We start from the raw sequence: 21,033 nt of genomic DNA on the forward strand, positions 1-21,033 counted from the left end.
TATGGGAGGATTATAGAGCTTGTAGGAGGTGGAGCCTTGTTGGAGGAAGTACACCAATTGGCTCTGAGATGTTATAGCCTTGCCCTGCTTCCTATCAGGTGATTCCCTGTCAGCTTCCTGTCTGTAACTGAAAGCCTGACCAATGATATGCTTCCAATGCCTGATGCCACCCCTCCCCACCGTGATGGACTCTCCCCTCTGGAACCAAGAGTCAAAGAAAACCCTCTCTTCCTTGGGTTGCTTTTGTTAGGATATCATATCACAGCAATAGAAAGCCAGGAACACAATGGACAAGCGAAAGAGACAAGCTACTGACTAAACCAGAAGGGCAGACTTATTCAGTGTGGCAATGCTAGGAAAGCAAAGGACTGAGTGAGCCCCTCTCCCAAGCCCATCCTAACATGAGACTAAGTCAGGGGACTATTTTAAAGATAAGTAGAGCTAAGCAGCCCTAGTCAATGTGTGGTCCCAGTGTCAAAATCTGGCCCTCAGGCTCTCCCGAGGTGGTCTGACAAGTCCTCACAACTGTGTGGAATATCTTTCTGGTAGACACACTCTCCCTGCAGCTGACACCAGAGTCCCAAACTTTCCCTTGTCCAATCAAGAGATTCCTGGAAAAAATCAAACTCCTTGAAGAATAGTTGGAATTTACAAAGGTGGGGGGCACACCAGTCTCCTCAGAACCCCTTCTTATCAGCCCCTGAACTACTGAGACTGAAGTACAGAGAAAGAAAATGACCGACACCCAGTGCTAGAATAAGCCAGGCTCTGAGATGATTGTGAGACACAAGACAAGCTTCCGGTGGTCATATAGGACTGGAAGGAAACTCAGAGAGAGAACACATGTTATAAACACAAAGGACGGTCTCGATCCTGTTGATGACGGTATGCCAAATGTGTCTCCAAGTCACGGTTTGAACCCACAGTTCTTATCTTCTTTCTCTTGTTTCTCTTGCAGAGGTTCATGCCCAAGACCAGGCTGCCGTGGCTCCCACTGGGCCTTTCTTAAAGGGACAAGCACTAATTGCTCCATGAGTTCCAGAATCATCCACTGAGGCTTCCATAGTCCTTTTCCATCCGCAAGCCTTCACTGCAACGCTACTGTTCAAGATGAGTGGCTTTCTGTCCTCACTGGACCCCCGGCGGGTACAGTGGGGGGCTGCCTGGTATGCAATGCACTCTCGGATCCTGCGCACCAAGCCGGTGGAGTCCATGCTGGAAGGAACTGGGGCCACCTCAGCGCACGGTACCAAGCTAGCCCAGGTGCTCACCACTGTAGACCTCATCTCTCTCGGAGTCGGCAGCTGTGTGGGCACGGGCATGTATGTGGTGTCTGGCCTGGTGGCCAAGGAGATGGCAGGACCTGGGGTCATCGTGTCATTCATTATCGCTGCTGTCGCATCTATTTTATCAGGTACGTGTCCAGGGAAGGGGTCCCTCACCAAGGTCATTCACTGCCCTGGCTGCTGCTCACCGCACCCTTACAGAGTATGTATTACTATTCTTATTTATTTTGTGTGTTGTGGGGGCATACACCACAGCCTGTGTGTGAAGGTCAGAGGACAGTTTGCTGAGTCAGTTCTGCCCTGTCACCATGGGTCTGGGGAACCCATGCTGACAGTATGATTGGCAGACACCCTTCCCTCTGAGCCATCTCCCCAGCCCTCTTTTATAATAGTTAGTAACGAGCTGTACCTGGGGCAGTGAAACAGCTTGTTTACTTTTTTGGTCTCCAATCCTAGATAGGAGACCAGGTTTTGACCTGATTGTAACAGCTTCCATTTTCTGTGGCTTTCAGTACAAGCAACTATTCCAGTGCCTTCTGCTCCCCCGGCTTCTCACTCTCTGTTGTGTTCTAGTTACTCTGTTTCCGTTTTAACTCTCCCTCTCCTTGGAAGACAGGTTGGGTCTTCTAGGGGAGAAACGGAACACACAGGTAGTGCAGAATAGTAGCAAAGGCTGTGCAGGGTAGCAAGGCAGTCCCCTGGGAGTTGACGAGCCTCAAGATGGCAGTGGGACGCAAGGAGGAGGAAGCCAAGCAAGGAGACGTAGGGATGCTGTAGAGAAAAGACACTGCCTCCTCAGGCCTCAGTGAACGCATCACCTACAGGGAGCCCAGCAGCCACTGCTCTCCCCTGACCCAGGGTAAACAACTCTTCCAAAAGCAGGATGCGGAGACCTACATGTTGGTGATGTGTGGGACGGCTCTCCAATTGCCTTTCTTGCTTTCCTTCTTTTTCTCTAGGCCTGTGAGCCATAGTATCTCCCCAGACTTCCAGAGTTAGGTCAACAGACAACAAGAAAGAAAGAAAAAAGGGAAGGAGGGAGGGAGGAAGGAAAGAAGGAAGGAAGGAGAGACAGAGGGAGAAGGGAAAGGAAGGTTATTCTAATATAGGCAGGAGTTCTGTGACTTATGCACAGCATCACAAGAAAATCCCTATAGTATCATTCTTCCCTATTAATATTTAGCCTCCATTCATAAAGGAGCAAGAGAAAGTACAAACTCACAAATATACTGGCTCTTATCTGACCCTTTTCATTTAGTAAGAAAAGATCCACCGGGACCCATCCTTGCTGTATTCCCTAGACATCCCCCTGTCCTGGAATCACCCTTTCTCCTGCATAAAGACTCTAATAACCTGGGTTTATGCGGATTAAAGAACTTCTGTTCCTTTAAACTGAAATGATTTTCTCACATGAATGAAAGAATTACCTGGCTACTTAGAACAAGTAAGGTGACTGCAATTCTTCCCAAGTCTTATTGACAGAGATTACTCACCACGGACTCATACCCCTAAAAGAATTATCATTGTAGAACTGACTGGAGATGGCGGAAGAGACAGCATCTTGCTAGGGGTAATAGAATGCCTTAACCAGAAGCAACTCAAGGTAGAAGCAGGTTTATCTCAGTTCACAGTCCAGCCCCATGGGTTATGTCACAGCGACAGAAGCGTGAAACGGCTGGCCACAGGCAGTTGCATCCTTTATATGAAAGCCATTGCATCCTGGGAGCACTCAGCCCAGCCTCAGTGCCCACAGCACTGTATAATATCTACCTCTTCCCTGCTGAGCTGGAGAGCTCAGAATTCACCCAGCCAGTATTCTGTGGGAGCGAGTTTGCAGCCCTGGCAGACCACACCTCTTTCCAACTTTACAATCAGTGACATCAGATTGTGGACCTGAAGTCAGCTGTGGTGGGGCTTCTGTTTCTGCTGTTTTTGTTTGCCATGGAGTCGGTTTTTAAGCATTCTCCAGCTTCTCCTCACCACTGGCCAGGCTCCAGAAGACAAACGCCTGCCTCTCCCCCTCTCTCCAGATGGTCCCATCCGTAGCATCTCTCCTCTCTCAGTAACTGACTCATCCTCCGGCTGAGGCCAGCCATGATCCTTCAGAGCCTCAGCCAGAGCCAAAACCAAAATAGCTCGTGCAGATATTATCAGATTTACAGTGGGTCTCTCCAGTCAGGTCTGGCACTGCCGTGCTCTCTGGTCACAAATGTCCCCTCCCTGCTATCTGATTCCCCTCCCCGCTCTCATCCCCATGTCACTTAGATTTTAACCAACCTTTCCCTGCTTCTCCACACCACAATAGTCCAGTTCCCTTCCCTCCCCGCCCTTGGTAATACTTGTCTCTCCTTCTCTCTTGGCTGTAATTAAAAGCCTACTCAGCACCAGGAAGCCCAGTCTCTACCTTCTGGTACGTTTATCTCCAGCAATAGTCACTGCTGGGTGATAAGAATGGAGTACAGACGATGTTAGAACAACAGGATTCAGCTTGTCCCAAGCAGAGAGGAAAGAACAATGAGACAAAGGGGGCACTTGCACAGAAGCAAACTGCGCATGCGCAAAATGCCGGGGTCGGGGGGGGGGTCGGGGGGGCTGACTGGTCACAGGAAAAATGTTACAGCTATGCTCACTGTTTTGTATGCTAACAAAAATTAGTAGCAATCAGTATAAACGGAAAAGTGGTAAGATGAGTGGAAACTGCAGATTTCAATGAAGGAGGAATACTGGAATAAAAATACAGTGCGGTTAAAGGCAGGAAGTGACGTCAGAGAGGAACTATGCGTGAAATCTGAAGTGGTATGAAACCAGTAAGACTGAGTTTAGACCTGGAATCTGGTTAAACTACTATCTAGACTTGAAGCAAGCACTGTAACTTCTCTAGGTCTTAGTTTCCCCATTATGGAAATAAAATTATCTTTTTGGTTGCCGAGAGATCTAAATGAAGTACCTACCAAGTACTGGTACAATGCCCAGCACTCTGCACTAAATAAGTTGTTTTGTGTGAAACTCTGTTGTAGGTACCCGCTGTCATATATAGTATTTCTGTTATTCTATTTACATTATTTTAACTAAATGCCAGAATCTAGCTAATGTATAGAGAAAAAGAAATGGTTGGTTAGTTTACAGGGGTTTTTTTGGGAGGGGGGGTCAGGGGCACAGCATTATTTGGTCCCCTTTTGACAGCAGCACTTCTTGGTCAAAACCAGTGTAGGCTACATGAAGCTGTGTCTTGATTTTTTCCTATATATTCTAAATGCAAATGTTTCATTAAATATGTAGTTTTGTTTTATTAAGACAGAGTCTTATATGGCCTTAATAGGCCTGGAAGTCATGATGCAGACTAGGCTGGCCTTGAACTCACAGAGCTTCCTGCCTTTGCATCCCAAAGTGTTGGGATTAAAAGTGTGAACAGTCACACCTGGCTTTACATATGTAGCTTTGTAAATGTTTTCTCCTAGTTTGTGGCTCTTCCTTTATTTTTTGTCTATTTATATTTTAAAATATTGATGTCCAAAGTATACGACCTGAAATTCTAACTCAGCTGTGGCTGGGTGGGGTGCTAGGATCTGCCACAGCTAGGACCCACATGGAGAGGGAGCTTGCTAACAGGAGTCTTTCATACAGCAGGCAGGCTCTCCTAGGGAATTTTTTTGGCCATGTAGTTCCATTCCCCATGCTACATAATCCTTTGTGAAACATGAAACCACTCTGAAGCTACTCTCTCTCCAACTGAACATGACCTACAGGTCCACTAATTTCCCCAGATACTTTACCGGGCTCCACTCTGACGTGGTCAGTGCTCTCTGGCCTGTCCCAGGTGGTGGACCATTTATCAGAGGAAACAGCTTGTCCCCAACCTCTCCTTTTTTGTCCAGTGGCCTTATCTGCTCTTTGATAACTCCACAGGCCCTGTGCCCTGCCAAGCCTGCGAAGTCCCTTTAATAGTATGTTTTGATAAAGAGCATCATTTTTTTTCATCCTGGTTCTTACCTACATCTCTGTGGAGAGTGGGTGGAGGTGGGATGGCTTGTGCAGTTTCTCTAATTTACTTGGCTGCGGATGAAACGAAGCCAAGTTATTGTGCCCACAACGTCAGGCCACTCAAAGTCCCCAGAGACAGTCATGTGCCTGAGGAGGGGAAGAGTATCACATGTGGTGGGGTTTTCCCCTCAGTTTATGTATAGTTTCCTTTTTGGTATAATTAAAACCGAGCTCATGGGACTGAGGAGACAGCTCGGGTGGTCAATCCCTAACACTTGCCAAGTTGAGGTTAGATGTTACTCTGTAGGCATGGAGAAGTTCAACGACACAAGCAGATACATATTTTAGTTACACGGTGGAGACACAATGAGGATAGAAAACCAGACGTGCTATCACGGTGAGACATATGAGAGACTACAGGACTCAGGGCTCTGAGCTCTGACAGTGAATGTCAAAATGAAGCCTACGGTGGAGGGGGTTTGGGTGGGTTAAGGACAATGAGCAAGAGGAAGACACTCTGCTTCTGGCCCTGAAAAGACGTAATGGATTCGTATTCTGAAACGATGAGAATGGTGGATTTGACAACATAGTTCTAATAGCAGAAAGTGAGGTACAAGATTGAAAACTAGCACGGAGGGCCACACAGAACCCTGTGGGTGCGAGCTCACGTATGGACATGGCATCCTTCCATCTTCACCCGCCCACTGAGGGAGACTGGCTCTGGTCAGAGCCATGGTCAGAAAGAACTTCCTGTACATCCTGCAGCTCTTTAGTAAGAACCAGAACTGAGACTGGAAACTGTAAGACCCAAAGCCCTTTCTTCTCAGGAGGCCACCTTTGAATCATGGAAGCCAGAAACATTCTCGCTGGAAATGTATTGATTACTTGATGCCAGTTTTCTGATCATTAAAAAAAAAATCTCAGGTGATCAGGATGGCTCAGTAGGTAGACATCTGCCACCACTAGGCTTGATGACCCGAGATTCACCCTTGGGATCCACGTGGTAGAGAGAACCAACTCCTACAAGTTGTCCTCTGACATCTGTACAGACATCATGGCATACTCATGTGCCAAAAGAGACAGGCAGACAGACAGAGAGACAGAGGGATGTTGATTTAAATCCCAAGATACCGAGTATATTTTTCTTAGCATGTTAGCATATGGCCTGGCATTAGACCTGGGCAGACGTATCTGATCTGTAGCACATAGCCATGTGTGGCCAAGTGTAATAATGAATGTGTTCCAGCACAAGACAGAAGGCATGAGGAGGGTTTGCAATTTTTTTGTAACTCAATGATACAGTGCTGAAGCATGAACTTTGCACATGATGACATCGTGACACAATGTCCAAGGTTGGGCATACCTACGTAATAGTGTGTAGCGTGTGCTTCCTCTCAACCTTAAGGGTTTCAGCACCTCCACCTATCCTCAGGTGCACCCCTAAGTAGTGATGGAACTCCTGGAGAGAAGGGACACAGGGAGCATGGTGAGCCCTAATTGAGTGTCTGTCTTTCCAACTGTTTTAGTCAGGGTTCTCTAGAGTCACAGAATGTATGGGTAGTCTCTATACAGTAAAGGAATTTGTTATGATGACTTAGAGTCTGTAGTCCAACTCCCCAACAATGGTCAGCTACAGCTGTGAATGGAAGTCCAAGGATCTAGTAGTTGCTGAGTCCCACAAGGCAAGCAGGCAAAGAAGAGAATCTTCCTTCTTCCATTGTCCTCATGTAGTTCTCCAGCAGAAGGTGTGTACCACCACGCCTGGATCTAGGACTTGTTTTGTTCCAGATGACCTAGAACTCAGAGATCACCTTGCCTTAGTCTCCTGGGATTCATGGCCACTATGCCTCAAGATCTCCATACCAAGATCCAAGTCAGAAACTTGTATCTCCCAGCCTTAAGATCAGGATCACAGATGAGCCTTCCAATTCTGGATCGTAGTTTATTCCAGATATAGTCAAGTTGACAGCCACTACACCAACCTTGCTGGCCTGCTCCCGAAGCCATTCTTTCACGGGGTGCTGATACGGTCTCCTAGGGACTACAGGCTGGTGTGTCATGGCCAAAGAAAGACATAAGGAGTCAAAATATATAGAGAGACATGGAGATATATATATATATATATATGTATATATATATATATATATATATATATATACATACACACACACACACACACACACACACACACACACGTTCTGATGAGTTCTAATTTCTTTTTTTGGCACAACAAACCATTTCACTCCTCCAAGGAAAAACAGACTGGGGGTGAACCATGAGTACTGGTGCTTGGTGACCCCATTTCTGTTTTCCTTTACCACACCAGGATGGGGAAAGTATGCTTTTAAGAGAGTAATAAGGAAATGCATGAGTAAACACATCCCTACCCTCAGAGATAGGGCTGACCAGCTCTCCAAAGTAGTGTCCAAATACATAGCTGGAACTTTAGTAAGGATGGCAGCCAGCCAGTATGTGTGGGTCTCTGATGGCTAAAGCATGCTAAGACCCTCGCTGAATGTCAGCCCTTATTATTGCTGTGATGTCTATTGGATAAATGTCATACAAGGGATGCAAACTAGGTTTATTAGTGACTCCAGCTTACGGTCATCATAGTAAGTAAATTCTTGAAGGCTTTTAATGTGATATGCCTGGTGTCAGCTGTGTGATGATGACACAACAGGAAAAACAACAACAGCAACAACAACAACAACCACAAAACTCCACAGTGCTGAGATAGATCATGTGTAAAGGCTTTTGCTCTCAATCTTGATGACCTGAGTTCCATCCCTGCTGGGAGTACAGAATCAGTTCCCACAAATTGACCTCTGACCTCCACACGCATGTGGGTACACTCAGAACATAATTTTCAAGAACTCCACCAAATCATGGTTTACATTATAATATTCACTTTACAGATAACAGTGCTGAGGCTGATATAATAGGTGACTTTTATAGGACTACTTTGGCTCTGCTTGGCTCCTGGGGACGTTGTCCCCAAGCAAGTTGAACAAGACTCACACTCCCAAATCACAAACCTCAGCTACAAACCTAGCAGACAAGGAAGCCTCCCTCCTCTTGAGCTTTGAATGCAGCCACAGCTCTCCCTGAGCTACTGATTAGAAGATCACTGTTGTGGGTCAAAACTTCTGTCACATTGGGTCATGAAAATATCTTCTAAGCTGAGTGTCTTCTATCACCTGTCAGCAGCAAAAAGAAAGGTACTTGGAGTTCATGGCATTCTGCTGTAGAGGTTTGATTGACAGCCTTGGAGGAAGGTTGTCAGTTACTGGTTCAGAGAAGGTATGTGCATCTCAATAGAAATTTGCACATTTCTCGAATGGCTGATGGTGAAACCTGGTTTCCTTCTGGAAACCTTGGGCTCCTTTTACATCTTCCATAGGCCGTGGTAGAGTGGACAGTCCAGTGGTAACGGGGCACACAGACCACCAACTCTGCACTCAGCATGGTAAGAACTGACACTGAACATAGGAAAGACCTCTGAGACAAAGCAAGGGTTTGACATCTGTGAAGAAAAGCAAGAGATCGTCCGTGAAGAAATCCTGAACACTCCAAAGCCAACTAAGCCTACGCTAGAAGTCAGGACACCCAAGGCCTCACTGAGCTGTGCTCCTCAGTACCTCAGGGTCCTTGGACAGGCTATCCCACCTCTCAGTCTGCCCCCGCCACTATAGAATGAAGAGCCCAGATTAGATTGCCTATAGTGGGGGTGAGAATGACCTAAGGAGCAGAGTCCCTTATCTCCCCACATGCAAACTCGAAGCCCCATCTGTGGCATCTGGAGGCCAGGTACAATTAGTCTATGCACCTGAGACGTCTCTGTACAAGCCCTGCCCATCGGCTAACTTATGTGATTCCAAATGCACTTAACCTAGAGCATTCCAAACAGGTGGGAAGTTACAGTTGTGCCAGAGCATTAATCCCCCAGCCCTGGGGAAGCTGGGTATGCCGGGAACCCTGGATTAATCACCTCTATTTATGAGCTGCCTTTTTCTTTTATATGTACCTTCCTCTCCACATCCGCACAAACAATTTACAGACTAATGTAATTTACAGACTAGAGTAAGTCCTAGTAACCCATCTACATCTCGAATTCATTATGGCTAAGCGAATATAATAACGGTTTCATTAACATAGCCATTTTGAAGATTATGACTGTGTATGCAAAGCACTTAATGGAGCCCATACACAGAACTATGGCCAGTAATATTAACACTTATTATTGCTATGACCACTCTAACCTGATGAAGTGAGGGCCCTTCTTAATGAAGACAAGGTAGCCAGGATTCCATATCTGAAGCCCCAAGTCTACCCCTAGCAAAAAAAAAAAAAAAAAAGATTAAAGTGGCAGGCATCCTGTGCACATGTCTGCAGGTAGACCTTGTACAAGGGCAGCGTACTTTCCTCTTTAAAGGTATCAAAGCCAGAAGCATTATCTTTTCTACAGGGATAGTCCCCTTCTAAAAGGCTATGCTTTCAAACATACAAATAGGCTATTTCAAAACCCATGTATGCTAGCAAATGCAGTAATTGTAAGTGTTGTGTGATACTGAGGGAAAATAAAGTGGGTCCCATGGCAGAGTGTTAGGCAAACACACAGATCGGCAAGGCATGGCACTGCCAAATGACCTCGGGATAAATACCTGAGGCAGGAAAGCTAATGATGAAGAGTGAATGCCAAGCCCCAGCCCTCACCTCAGTGGCCTGAACTTTGTACCCTTTGTCTAACCGGCTGCCCACAGCAGCTCAAAGGCTTTGACGGTGCCAGTCTATCCGCTTCAAACATTGGCCTGGTCCTTTTGCCCAGGGACAGCAGCTAAGGGTCACAACCACTCAAGGGAATCAGAGAGCTTCCAGCAAATTCCATTTGCATGATGCAGGAAATGAGAACATCAAAGGAAAAGAAAAAAGAGCAGCGGGCAGAACTTTTTTAAATGGCTGCACACGGGTGGAGAAGAATTAAGGAAGCAACAGTGGGTGGGAAGGCAGGAGACAGATTTCACACTAGCAAGCAGGACATGGCATGTGCATGCCATAGAGACTGATGAAAGGCGACCTTCAGATTGGAGATGGCGGTCTCTGGGTTCTAATGGAAGCAAATACCACAGAGTTAACAGTGGCATTAGCATGGAGAGGAGAAAGCATGAAGAAACTGAATGGGCCCTCCCTCTGCCTTCCTCCTGGTCACAGGCTTCACTGTGCTGTACGGAGAATGTGATTGCTACTATATATCACTGATGCTGACAGTGTTGACTGTTCTGTACAGAAAATGAAATCGCTACAGTGTATTCTCATGCTAAAGGAATTGCTGACGTTATTTGACATGCTGCACTACTAGCTGCTTCCACAGATCTGGCAAAGGTTCGAGTCAAAGTAACTAAACATGAATTCATAACTTAAACAATTAGGGGTGTGTGTGTGTGTGTGTGCGTGTGTGTGTGTGTGTGTGTGTGTGTGTGTGTACTCCTTCAGAGGACACATGGACTATTCAAGTCAAATAGAAAGCCTTTACAGCCACCAGTGGCTAAATCATGCAGCCCTGAGGCTAATGGTTCTTGGCTTTTTAGCACAAAAACTGTATCCTAGTTTGGCACACTTCAGTTAGCAAGAACAGTTAGCAAAAAGCAAATAGCAAAGTTAGTACATTTAAGGACTTCCCCTACTGCATCCTGGGACTGTTGACTTGATCTGTCTTTGCTCCTCCTTGGCAGGCATTGCTGCCTACTGCTGGGTTCCAAGGCTGAAGGTCTAGGGCCTGTTACATGTATGTGCACACGTACGCAAAATCTGTCCCTTAGATCCTGCTTTCTATTTTAGAAGATATTCACTGAAAAATATTGACTGTGTTTGTATATCTTGAGATATTGGTTTTTAATAACCCAGCATATAATTTCACATTTTATCTGTATATGTGTGAATGTGTGTATAGGTATTTATGTGTGTTCAAGTGTACATCTGTGTATACACATAGAGGTCAAAGGACAAACTCCAGTAGCATTCCTCAAGCCTCCATAAATCTTGTTTTTCTTTTGTTTTTGTTTTTTGTTTTTTTTTTTTTTAAAGATAGGGTTTCCCCTAGTCTGGAACTCACCAAACAGCCTAGGCTGGCTGACCAGTGAGTCCCAGGAACCCTTGTGCTCCACCCCACTACTGGTACTATAAGTACAAGTCACCATGTGTTGACGTATTTTTAAGCTATTTTATATGGTTTTTATATCTCTACCTCCCTTCCACCCTAATCCCTTCCAACCCCCCAACATTAGATTGGAGAGAAAGAAGGTTAAAAAAGGAAAGGGAGCAGAGACCTCTATAAGCTACTTTCTTCTGATTGGTGGCTTTGGGTTCCTTAGGGCAAGCCCAATCTTTGTTGTCAGAATATCCAACAATCCGGCAACAGCAAATGCAGCAGTAAATGCAGCAGCAGATCCATCTGATGAACCAGCAGCAGTGGGGAGGAGGGCAGTAGCAGGGGCAGCAGCTGCCACATGCCTTCGTGGGGCTCATTTATACCCTCTTCAAAGTCCCCAAAATTAAACTACCTGCACCTGGCAAAAATTACACCCCTGCTAGAGCACGAGGCAAATCATAATCACCTGCTGTGAAGCTGCCTTTTATCCCACACCTGGGATTAAATAAAAAACATATTCATATAACATAACTGGGTTTTTTAAGCAATCAAAATCCTCACTACAGCCATGTCCAGCATTTGTGGATGTTGGGGATGGGGATGGAAATTGAACTTGGGTCCTCAGGACTACAGGGCCAGCACTATACTAACAGAGTAGTCTCCACAGCCCTAGCCCTTAGATTGTTTAGTAATGTAAGACTTTTTGAAAAGAACCCTGACCTGTGTCTGTCACGTGTGCCAGAAAACCCTGTGGTCACTGTCCACAAGGGCTCCATCCTTCAAAGTGCACAGATGAGCATGTGGCAATACATGCACTTGAAACCACAAAAATGTGTACTTATATTTCCTAGAGCTCAGAGGAGTGTGGGAAGGGAGGGGGCCTGGGAGATGGCTCAGCGGCTAGCATTGCAAAACTGTTCTTGCAGAAGATCCAGGTTTGGTCCCCAGCATCTGCATCAGATGACTCACAATCTGTATTTCTAGTTCCAGGAAATCTGAGGCCTTCTTCTGGCCACCATGAGTACCTGCACATGTGTACATCAATGCATTCAGGCACACACATACATATAAAGTACAAATAAATGACTCTTTTTATAGACGGGAAGAAAGAAAACACTGGGTAAGGGAAGTAGCCATGGTAGATGGAGGTAGGGGCTGTAACAAACACCCACGCCCACATAAATCTCTCACAAGACCCCTAGACTGAGGTTCCCTGGCCCATGCAGCCCCTCCCTGCATGCTGTCCCAAAGTGAAGGAAGTTGAGAAGTCAAGGGACTTTGGGAAGATCCAAGCTGAGACGTGGCTCCACGTGCTGGCGGTCTCACCTGCTCCTCAGATGCGCTGAAGTACAAGATAAGGGCACACCAACTCTCCAGAGGCAGGGGCATGCTGGGGTCAACCTGGTCTACATGGTGGACTCCAGGACAGCCAGAGCTGCGTTGAGAGACACTGTCTTAAAAGGGAAGGGAAAAAGATAGGGAGAGGGGGCCCCTCCTGTTCCTCAAGAGGGCGTGTTGAAGAGGACTTGGAGCAAGAATAGCAAACTGTCACCACCTCAACTCCCTCTCTGTCCTTACTGCCAAAGGTCTTTGCAGCTCAGTCGCCTCGAGAAGGGAGACAGTTCTCATAAGTGCTTAGCAAGAAGTGGGAGACTTCTCTCACTGTTTCTCATGGAAGACATGAAGCAGAGCAAACGGTTTCTATTAAAGACACAAAACCCAGGAAGAAAAGTGTCCAAGTTCTGTTTCAGAAGTGCACTGAGCAGACACTGGGTCAGACACTAGATTCCCAATAGTCCTGACAGTACTGAGTCCCTGAAACCATCAGCAGCTAGTAGCACTTGTGTGTGTCTCTTAACCTTCCTCTGATGCAAATGTTCCTGCATCAACACTCCAAGACGTGCTGCTGGCCAAGACATTCCCTCACCTGTGAAGAGAAACTATAGAACCACGAAGTCTTCCCTACCTTATATATGTGTCCATCCAAAGCCCGAAGCAACCTATACTGTAGGCGCCATTGCCATTCTCCAGATGGGGAACTAAGGCTCAAAAAGCACCAACTTGGGCCAAACGATTAGCTCAGGGAACAGCTAACCCTCAGAGCACTACATACAGCCACTCCACTATTAGACACCACACGGTCTGTTAAGCACAACTAGCTGAGCCCTGCATCCTCCATGATCACTAATCATCGCACAAGCAAACCACAAGAAAAGCTTTGAACTGATTATAAGGTGGAAACTATACTTCTGGTAATGTCAGAAATATTCTCACGGATGGTGATTTCAAGGGAAAAGACTAAGCCTGTAGGCTACTCATGCATTTAGTGAACAAATTATTCCACATGACCTGATTTAGGGATCAATTCTCTATTAGGGTAGCCTATTTCCTTCTCAATTAAAAGTCAGTATAATGGTGCCATGGTTTGGGCATTTATGGGGTTCTCCGTTCCCTACCCAACTTTAATTTGAGACCTGTGAGGTTCAATAACTGATGATGTCAGGCTCTTCCTGATCGATGGTGCTGGCTGTCCCTGAACACGGGCAGTTACTGTCTGTCTGGCCCTGGTTTGGCAGAGAAATCATAAGTCTCTTCTTTGACACAAAGAAAGAGAAGTGCTCCCAGACAAATTGCTTCTCTTCCAGACACATTTGTAAAAATTGCTGGGTTTCTGTGACAGGCGATGGTGAGCGAGATTGCTCAGGTTAGAGCCAGTGGTGGGGAGGTGGGAGGAAGATGCAGCCCGAGGCATCGCACCCTAAAAAGAAAACCCAAAACGTTCGTGGCAAGCCAAGAGCATCAGGAAGATGGTATAAGGGCAAGTTTGCCTGGATTAGCTGCATGTAACCTGAGGCTAGAAAAGTATTTCTTAGTCCAGAAACCTGCTTCTCAGGGGAAACAGCTGGGATGGGGGCACTTGGGCAGCTGGAGTTCAATGTCATGGAAAAAAACGATGTTTCCTATAGGAGCCACACTGTTTCTCTCTGAGGTCCGGTAATTTCTCGTCATATCCCAGACCAAATTACATTTCAAAAGGACTAGCCGCCTGGTGATATGTGCCAGGGAGCTTAGCCCACTGGAAACTTATGAAAGAAACAGATGCCTTATGAATGTATGAAAGCAGGTGGCATCGATCTCGGCAAATGGCCTTTTTTGTAGAAAACACTGTCAAAGCCATGTCTGGGCTCAGTGACACATCACACTAGTGTGGTCCAGTGTGGTCCTTCCTGCGGCTGAGGGTTGGAAGATAATTAACACTAAGCCAGAACTGGATGGAGAGGAGAAGAACCACGAACTCATCCATCAGCCCATCCCACCACCCCAGGGCAGCCCAACAGGGCCCCAGACTGAAGAGCTACAAAATTATTTCATTAAACATTTCCATTCCAGGGCCAGCAAGATGGCTCTCTGAGTAAAGGCCTTTACTGCCTATTTTGTTGTTCTAGAATACAAATCATCTTTAACAATTTCAGAGTTAATGTATTAATTTGGGGGTGGGGCTTTTCCAGATAAGGCTTCTCTATGTAGTCCTGCTGTCTCTGGCTGTCCTGAGCTCACTCTGTTCAGCAGGCTGACCTCAAACTCAGAGATCTGCCTGCCTCTGCTTCCCGAGCTCCGGGATTAAAGGCAGAGTCACCACCACCACCCAGCATGTATTTTAAAAGTGTCAATGCTGACTAAGAACATTGTCTCACGCTGACATGTAGTACAAAATAGAAGAAGTATGTCTAATAAAATTTTGGAAATTCTAGCCTAATTTCAAGTGAAAATTTATTTAACAATTTTTTTTACAAAGTGGTCATCAACTCAGAAACAATTTGAAAAACCATACATTCTAACACATCATAATTTAAATGTATACTAATTTGATATTTAGATGCTAAGGAATGGCAGCAGGGAAATATTTTAAATTTTTTTCTCTGTCGTTAAACCATTGTTTCTATAAAAGCAGAAAAACATTATGTGCACAGTAAACATAATGTAGTTCATAACCATCTTAGGGATTCTACTGCTGTGATAAAACACCATGACCATAAGCAACTTGGGGAGGAACGTGTTTCTCAAGGTTCAGCTCATGGTTATCCATCAGTCATGGGAGGGAGTCAGGGCAGGGACTGTGTAGGCAGGACTGGGTGGAGAGGCCATGGAGGGGCACTGCTTACAGACCTGCTCCCAAGGCTTGCTCAGCCTGATTTCTTATACAACCCCGAACCACCAGCCCAGGAATGACACCACCCACAACGGGCTAAGCCCTCCCTCATCTATTATCAATCAGGAAAAATGCACCATAGTCTTGCCTACGGGCCAATCTGGTGGGGTCACTTTCTCCATTGAGGTCCCTTCTTCCCAAATGACTGCAGTTTGTGTCAAGTTAAGGTAAAGCTAGCCGGCACAATAGCAAATGATGGCCTCTAATCTGAGTCCAGGTGTTTTAGATCACGGTAGTTGACTTTGTGTGATACTTACATATATTGAATGTACAATACACACGTTGTGTTTTCAGAACCAAGGTTGAAATGAAGTCAGACCGTGCAAACCAAGGGAGCATGGCCAGAAACACTCTAGTTTCAATGCACCTTTGATTTTGAATCATTGCACATGCAGAAAACTTTTACTGTTGTCAACTTTCTCATTCCATTTTGCAGCCTGTCCTAATCAGCTTTAGCTGTCACCTTGACATAGCCTAGAGTCAGTGGAGAAGGAATCTCAAATGAGAAATTGTCCAGACTGGATGGGCCTGTGGGCATGTCAATAGGGGACTGTCTTGACAGTCAATTGATGTAGGAAGGCCCTGCCTACTGTGGGGAGCACCATTCCCTAGGCAAATAGCCACTGGTTGTATAAGAAACCTAGTTAAGCATGAGTGAGCCAGCGAGCAGCATTCCTACACGGCTTCTTCTTCAAGCTCCTGCCCTGATTTCTCTCAATGATGGACTGTAACCTATAAGCTGAAATAAACCCATTCCTCCCCTAAGTTGTTTTTAGGCCAATGTTTTATCATATAAGCAGAAAGGAAACTAGAATGCTACCCCATATAGGGCTATGGTACAGTTTAAGAAGCTGTGCAAAAGACTATAAAGATCACCCAAAGAGAGGGCTGCATTTCTCCTGTTCACCTTTTATCTCAACTCTAGCATAGTAGGCAGAGATGTTGCTTTCCACGTGACTTGGGTAAATGAAATGAGTGAATTGGAAAGCTATCAAGACTGATTATTAAAATTTGACTGCAGCCCCAGCTTTGTCATCAAGTGGACATGTAACTTCATTTCTGGAACTCAATTACGTCCTCTCGAACTCAACAACCCTGATGAGCGGTTGACAAGTGTTCAGGTTTGAGCGTTCTTTATAGGTTTCTGTGTTGAAACTCTGGGTCTCCAGCTGGAGGAGCTATTAGAAAGGGTGTAGAACCATTGAGAAAGAAGGCATGGCTGCTGGGCAGAGGTGGTGGCCCACTGATGACAGACAGGTCTTCTTGATGTGGGCCACTGGAGACAGACGGGCCTTTGGATGTTGTACAGAGTATGCTTCCAGCTAAGCTCTCTTCTTCTTGGTCCTCTGAGATAAGAAGAAGCTGCTTCATCCACCATGAAGACCGGGCTTACCCCTCCAGAGGATATAATATGAGGCTATCTCATACTCGACAACATGGGGCCAGCTCTGCATTAAACTCCTCAAGTCAAACAGGTGTCTCAGGGTCAGGAAGTCCCTGTTACTTGCAGGTGATGCCTGTAGCACACGCTAGCGTGCCTGGTTTAGTAGGTGTGTAACAGTGGGTGCTGCACAACGTGGGGGAGTTAGGACGTCAGCATTTATTTAGGAAAATGCTGAGTTAGTCGGTAAGTAGGTAGGGAAATTGGCCAAAGCAAGCTAAGCTGCATGCTAGTGGGAAGTCTCTCCCTGCAAGGAACGGGCATTCAAGGCTGAATGACCACCCGTTTTGATCCTTTTCAGCAAAAGATCGTCTGTGAGAGTGTCTGTGCACCTAATGGTTTTCTTTGATGAGGTGTAGAAAGAAATTAAGCTTTTGTTTCTTATTTTTTATTTTTTTTTATTTTTTTTTTTCGGAGCTGAGGACCGAACCCAGGGCCTTGCGCTTGCTAGGCAAGCCCTCTACCACTGAGCTAAATCCCCAACCCCTTATTTTTTATTTTTGATGGCTTTATTCGTGTATATAATATATCGAAACCGTAATCATCTCCCAACCCCCTCTTTTTGTTTCTCCACATCGACTGACTGCCTTCCTCTCATCTGGTTCCCTTCTGCTTCCACATGATGTGTATACACGTGCGTGTGTCTACCCAAGTTTAATTAGGGTTGCCAGATGAACACGGAGAGGGGACTATTCAACGAAGCATGGACAACCTCTCAGTGGTTATACCACTGAAGAAAGGCATTCAGCTCCTCTAGAATCCACTAGCTCCCAATAGCCCCTAGGGAGGTGTGAGGCCTCATTAGCCCCTCACCCGTCCATGATAGGCGTTAACAGGCCCAACTCATACAGGAAGCCACAGCTGCTGTGTGCTTGTGACTGCAATGGTCATGTCAAATCCAGAAGACTGTCTCATAGCACTCTTGTCGTCCAGAGTCCAATCAATGCTGACCATATGTGTACGGGTACAGGGCTATCTACTGGAGCATCAGCAACGTACTAGAGGCTTCACCTATAAAAAACTGACTCCTCCTGGTCTTCTGGCAGCCATCAACTGCCAATAGCTCTCACTTAGAGTTGGGGTGTCATAACCAGCCCGGTGGTGGAACGGTAACTGGCTTGATCTTGTGCAGAGCTTGTACAAGCAGCATCTGCTGCTTAGCTGTGGATGTGATGACCCTGTCCTGTCCAGAAGATGGCTTCCTTATTCTGGTTCTTACATTCTTTCATGATATTCTCTGATCCAATTCGGGCTGTGTGCAATTTCCTTTATTGATAACTATGTCTTTATCTGTGCGCTTTTGTCTTCCCCTTAGCTATAGTGCAGCATCTCCACAGCCAGCTTGAGTATCACTCTCAAGGGAAGAGCATCTCCTGTAATGTGTAAAACCAAAAGAAAGATGTCACTGTGCAGTCTACCCACCGTCATTGGTTGGGTCAGCCCAAGTTAGGCCTGCACTCAGGGCTTCTCCCACGTAAAGAATATAATAGAAAGAATATAATAGAAATGTGCAACAAATGAGGATTTTTCTAAATATAGTTCACTTCTCAGTCGTTGAGGAAAATTTGTTCCCGTTGCCTTCCCAAGTACAATGGTCAAAAAGGTTTTGAAAGCCAGACAAGGTAATGCGTTCCTATAATCCCAGCACTTGGGAGGAAGAGGCAGTGGGACTATCATTAGATAGAGGATAGCCTGATCTACATAGTGAGTCAAAGCCCAGCCAGGGCTACTAGCCTGGTTAGTTTTATCAATTCTATCTAGCTGAGAGTCACCTGGGAAGAGAGAGTTGATTGTCCAGTCCAGACAGTCCTGAGGAGATTTATTGGTTATTATAAGGAGGGCAGCTCACTGTAGGCAGTGCTAACCGGTCAAGTGGTCCTGGGATGTACAAGAAAGCTGACTCAGCAAGAGCCAGAGACAACAAGCCAGTGAGTAGTGCTCTCTGTGGCTCCTGCCCTATAACGTTCCTGCCAGGAGTCCTTTCCTGACTTCTTTTAAAAATAGATCGTGACCTGAAAGGGTAAGTCTTTCCTTTCCTTGTTGCTTCTGGTCATCATGGCAACAGAAACCAAAGTAGAATTGCTGCACAGTGAGGCTCCTCTCTCAAAAGATCCAAAGAAACAAACAACCAATGCTTCTTAGGAGACGAGATTGGAAATGGCTAGAATGGCTTGGAATTGTGTCACACACACACTGTCCACATAACAGTATCTTAGTCAGTGATAGCCACTTACATGATTTAGTCCCATAAGACCCTCATGGAGCTCAAAAGTCGCTACTGACTAGGCCAGGAAGCTGCTGCAACCCTGTAATGTCTACCATTCAGCCTGTCTGTGGTGACATAGATACAGACCCACTGCTCTGCCCACAGTATAAATGCATAATGCACACAGCTGTGTGCAGGACATGATATGTGATAAGGATAATAAATGCCTCCATTACCGGCTTTTGTTTCATGATGCACTCTTTATCAGCATATTAAATATCACTTATAAAAGGAAAAGTTTACAGCAAAGCAGTATGCCACATTGCACCAGCAATGCATATAGCAACATTCATTGTGTCTCTTCCTTCTAGCGTTTTTCTCCTGTATTTCAGAGTAATAAGCTATATGATACATATTTATTTAGGTGTATGTATCTGCATGGCATATATAGGTTCATAGCCTAGGTATATTGCAAGCTATTCCAACTAGGTTTGTACAAGCACACCACAGTCTTCTCATAGCAAGGACGTTACCTAATAGCTCATTTCACAGACCATGTCCCCATCATTCAGTGATGTGTGGCTATACATAAATTTCTGAGTATTGGTGCCAATGGGGCAGAGATTACTGATATCTTCTTAACAGTGTCAGGCACCAAGATGTTAGCTTATCTCCAGAAGCCCACCACTTGTTTTCTTTGTCCCTTGTAGGTGTGTGCTATGCAGAGTTTGGAGTTCGAGTCCCCAAGACCACAGGATCTGCCTACACCTACAGCTATGTCACTGTTGGGGAGTTCGTGGCCTTTTTCATTGGCTGGAACTTGATCCTGGAGTACCTGATAGGCACTGCAGCTGGTGCCAGTGCCCTGAGCAGTATGTTTGACTCCCTGGCAAACCACACCATCAGCCGCTGGATGGTGGACACCGTGGGAACCCTCAACGGCCTGGGTGAGATCACATGGTCCTTTCCCCCTAACATGCAAATTCATGAGCCAGATGGCTAGATTCTCCTTTAAGAATGCAGTCTGGAGGCCAGAGTGATGGCTCAGTGGGTAAAGTATTTGCTGGGTAAGCATGAGGACCTGAGTTTGGTATTCCCAGAACACACATACATGCATGCACACATACCTACATATGCACGTCCACATGTGTGCGTGCACACACACACACACACACACACATCAATTTGGAAAAAATGTGTCAAGAATGTCAAATGCTTCCTTTTGTTTTTACAAAGCAATTCTTCACTCTAAAGTAAATTATTCTAATTTTCATTATTACATCATACAAAAAGATGTTCATCCCTGTCTTATTTTTTATGGGGTGCACACTCCTTTTCTGAGATTCTTGGAACCAGTAGGTTTTAGACCTGGAGGTTTGTTCAGACTTTGAAATATAAATGATAAGATATTGGGATTGGCATGTGACAGCCAGGTCTGACATAAAACTCATTAGTTCTTCATGTACCTCTCAGACACAGAGCCTGAAGATATTATTCGATACATTGTATAAAGTTCCATTGTGTGTGTGAATTTGATCACTTGTGGCACTGTGGTGGCCACTCATAACGTTTCAGATTCCAGAGCATCTCAAACTTTGGAATTTTAGATTATGGGTGCTCAACTGTAATTTTTAAAAATTCTTCAGTGGGACAAATGACCATGTGAATTGTGGATGCATATTGTGTGACTGGCAACTAAAAAGATGAAAAAATAGATTAATTTATAATGTAATGTCACATAGCAATGGACATGGGCTGTACCGC

General features: G+C 45.5%; 1 protein-coding gene across 1 annotated transcript in view; it reads left to right on the plus strand.

Moving 5' to 3' along the window:
• Slc7a14 (solute carrier family 7, member 14) overlaps positions 1–21,033 on the plus strand; it is a 106,030-nt gene that overhangs the window by 55,300 nt on the left and 29,697 nt on the right. The window contains exons 2-3 of the mRNA NM_001134615.1: positions 959–1,414; positions 19,980–20,216. The gene's annotated coding sequence lies outside the window, so the exon portion shown is untranslated. The remainder of the gene's footprint in view (positions 1–958; positions 1,415–19,979; positions 20,217–21,033) is intronic.

This window comes from Rattus norvegicus, chromosome 2, assembly GCF_036323735.1.
Source record: "Rattus norvegicus strain BN/NHsdMcwi chromosome 2, GRCr8, whole genome shotgun sequence".
NCBI classification, from domain to species: domain Eukaryota; kingdom Metazoa; phylum Chordata; class Mammalia; order Rodentia; family Muridae; genus Rattus; species Rattus norvegicus.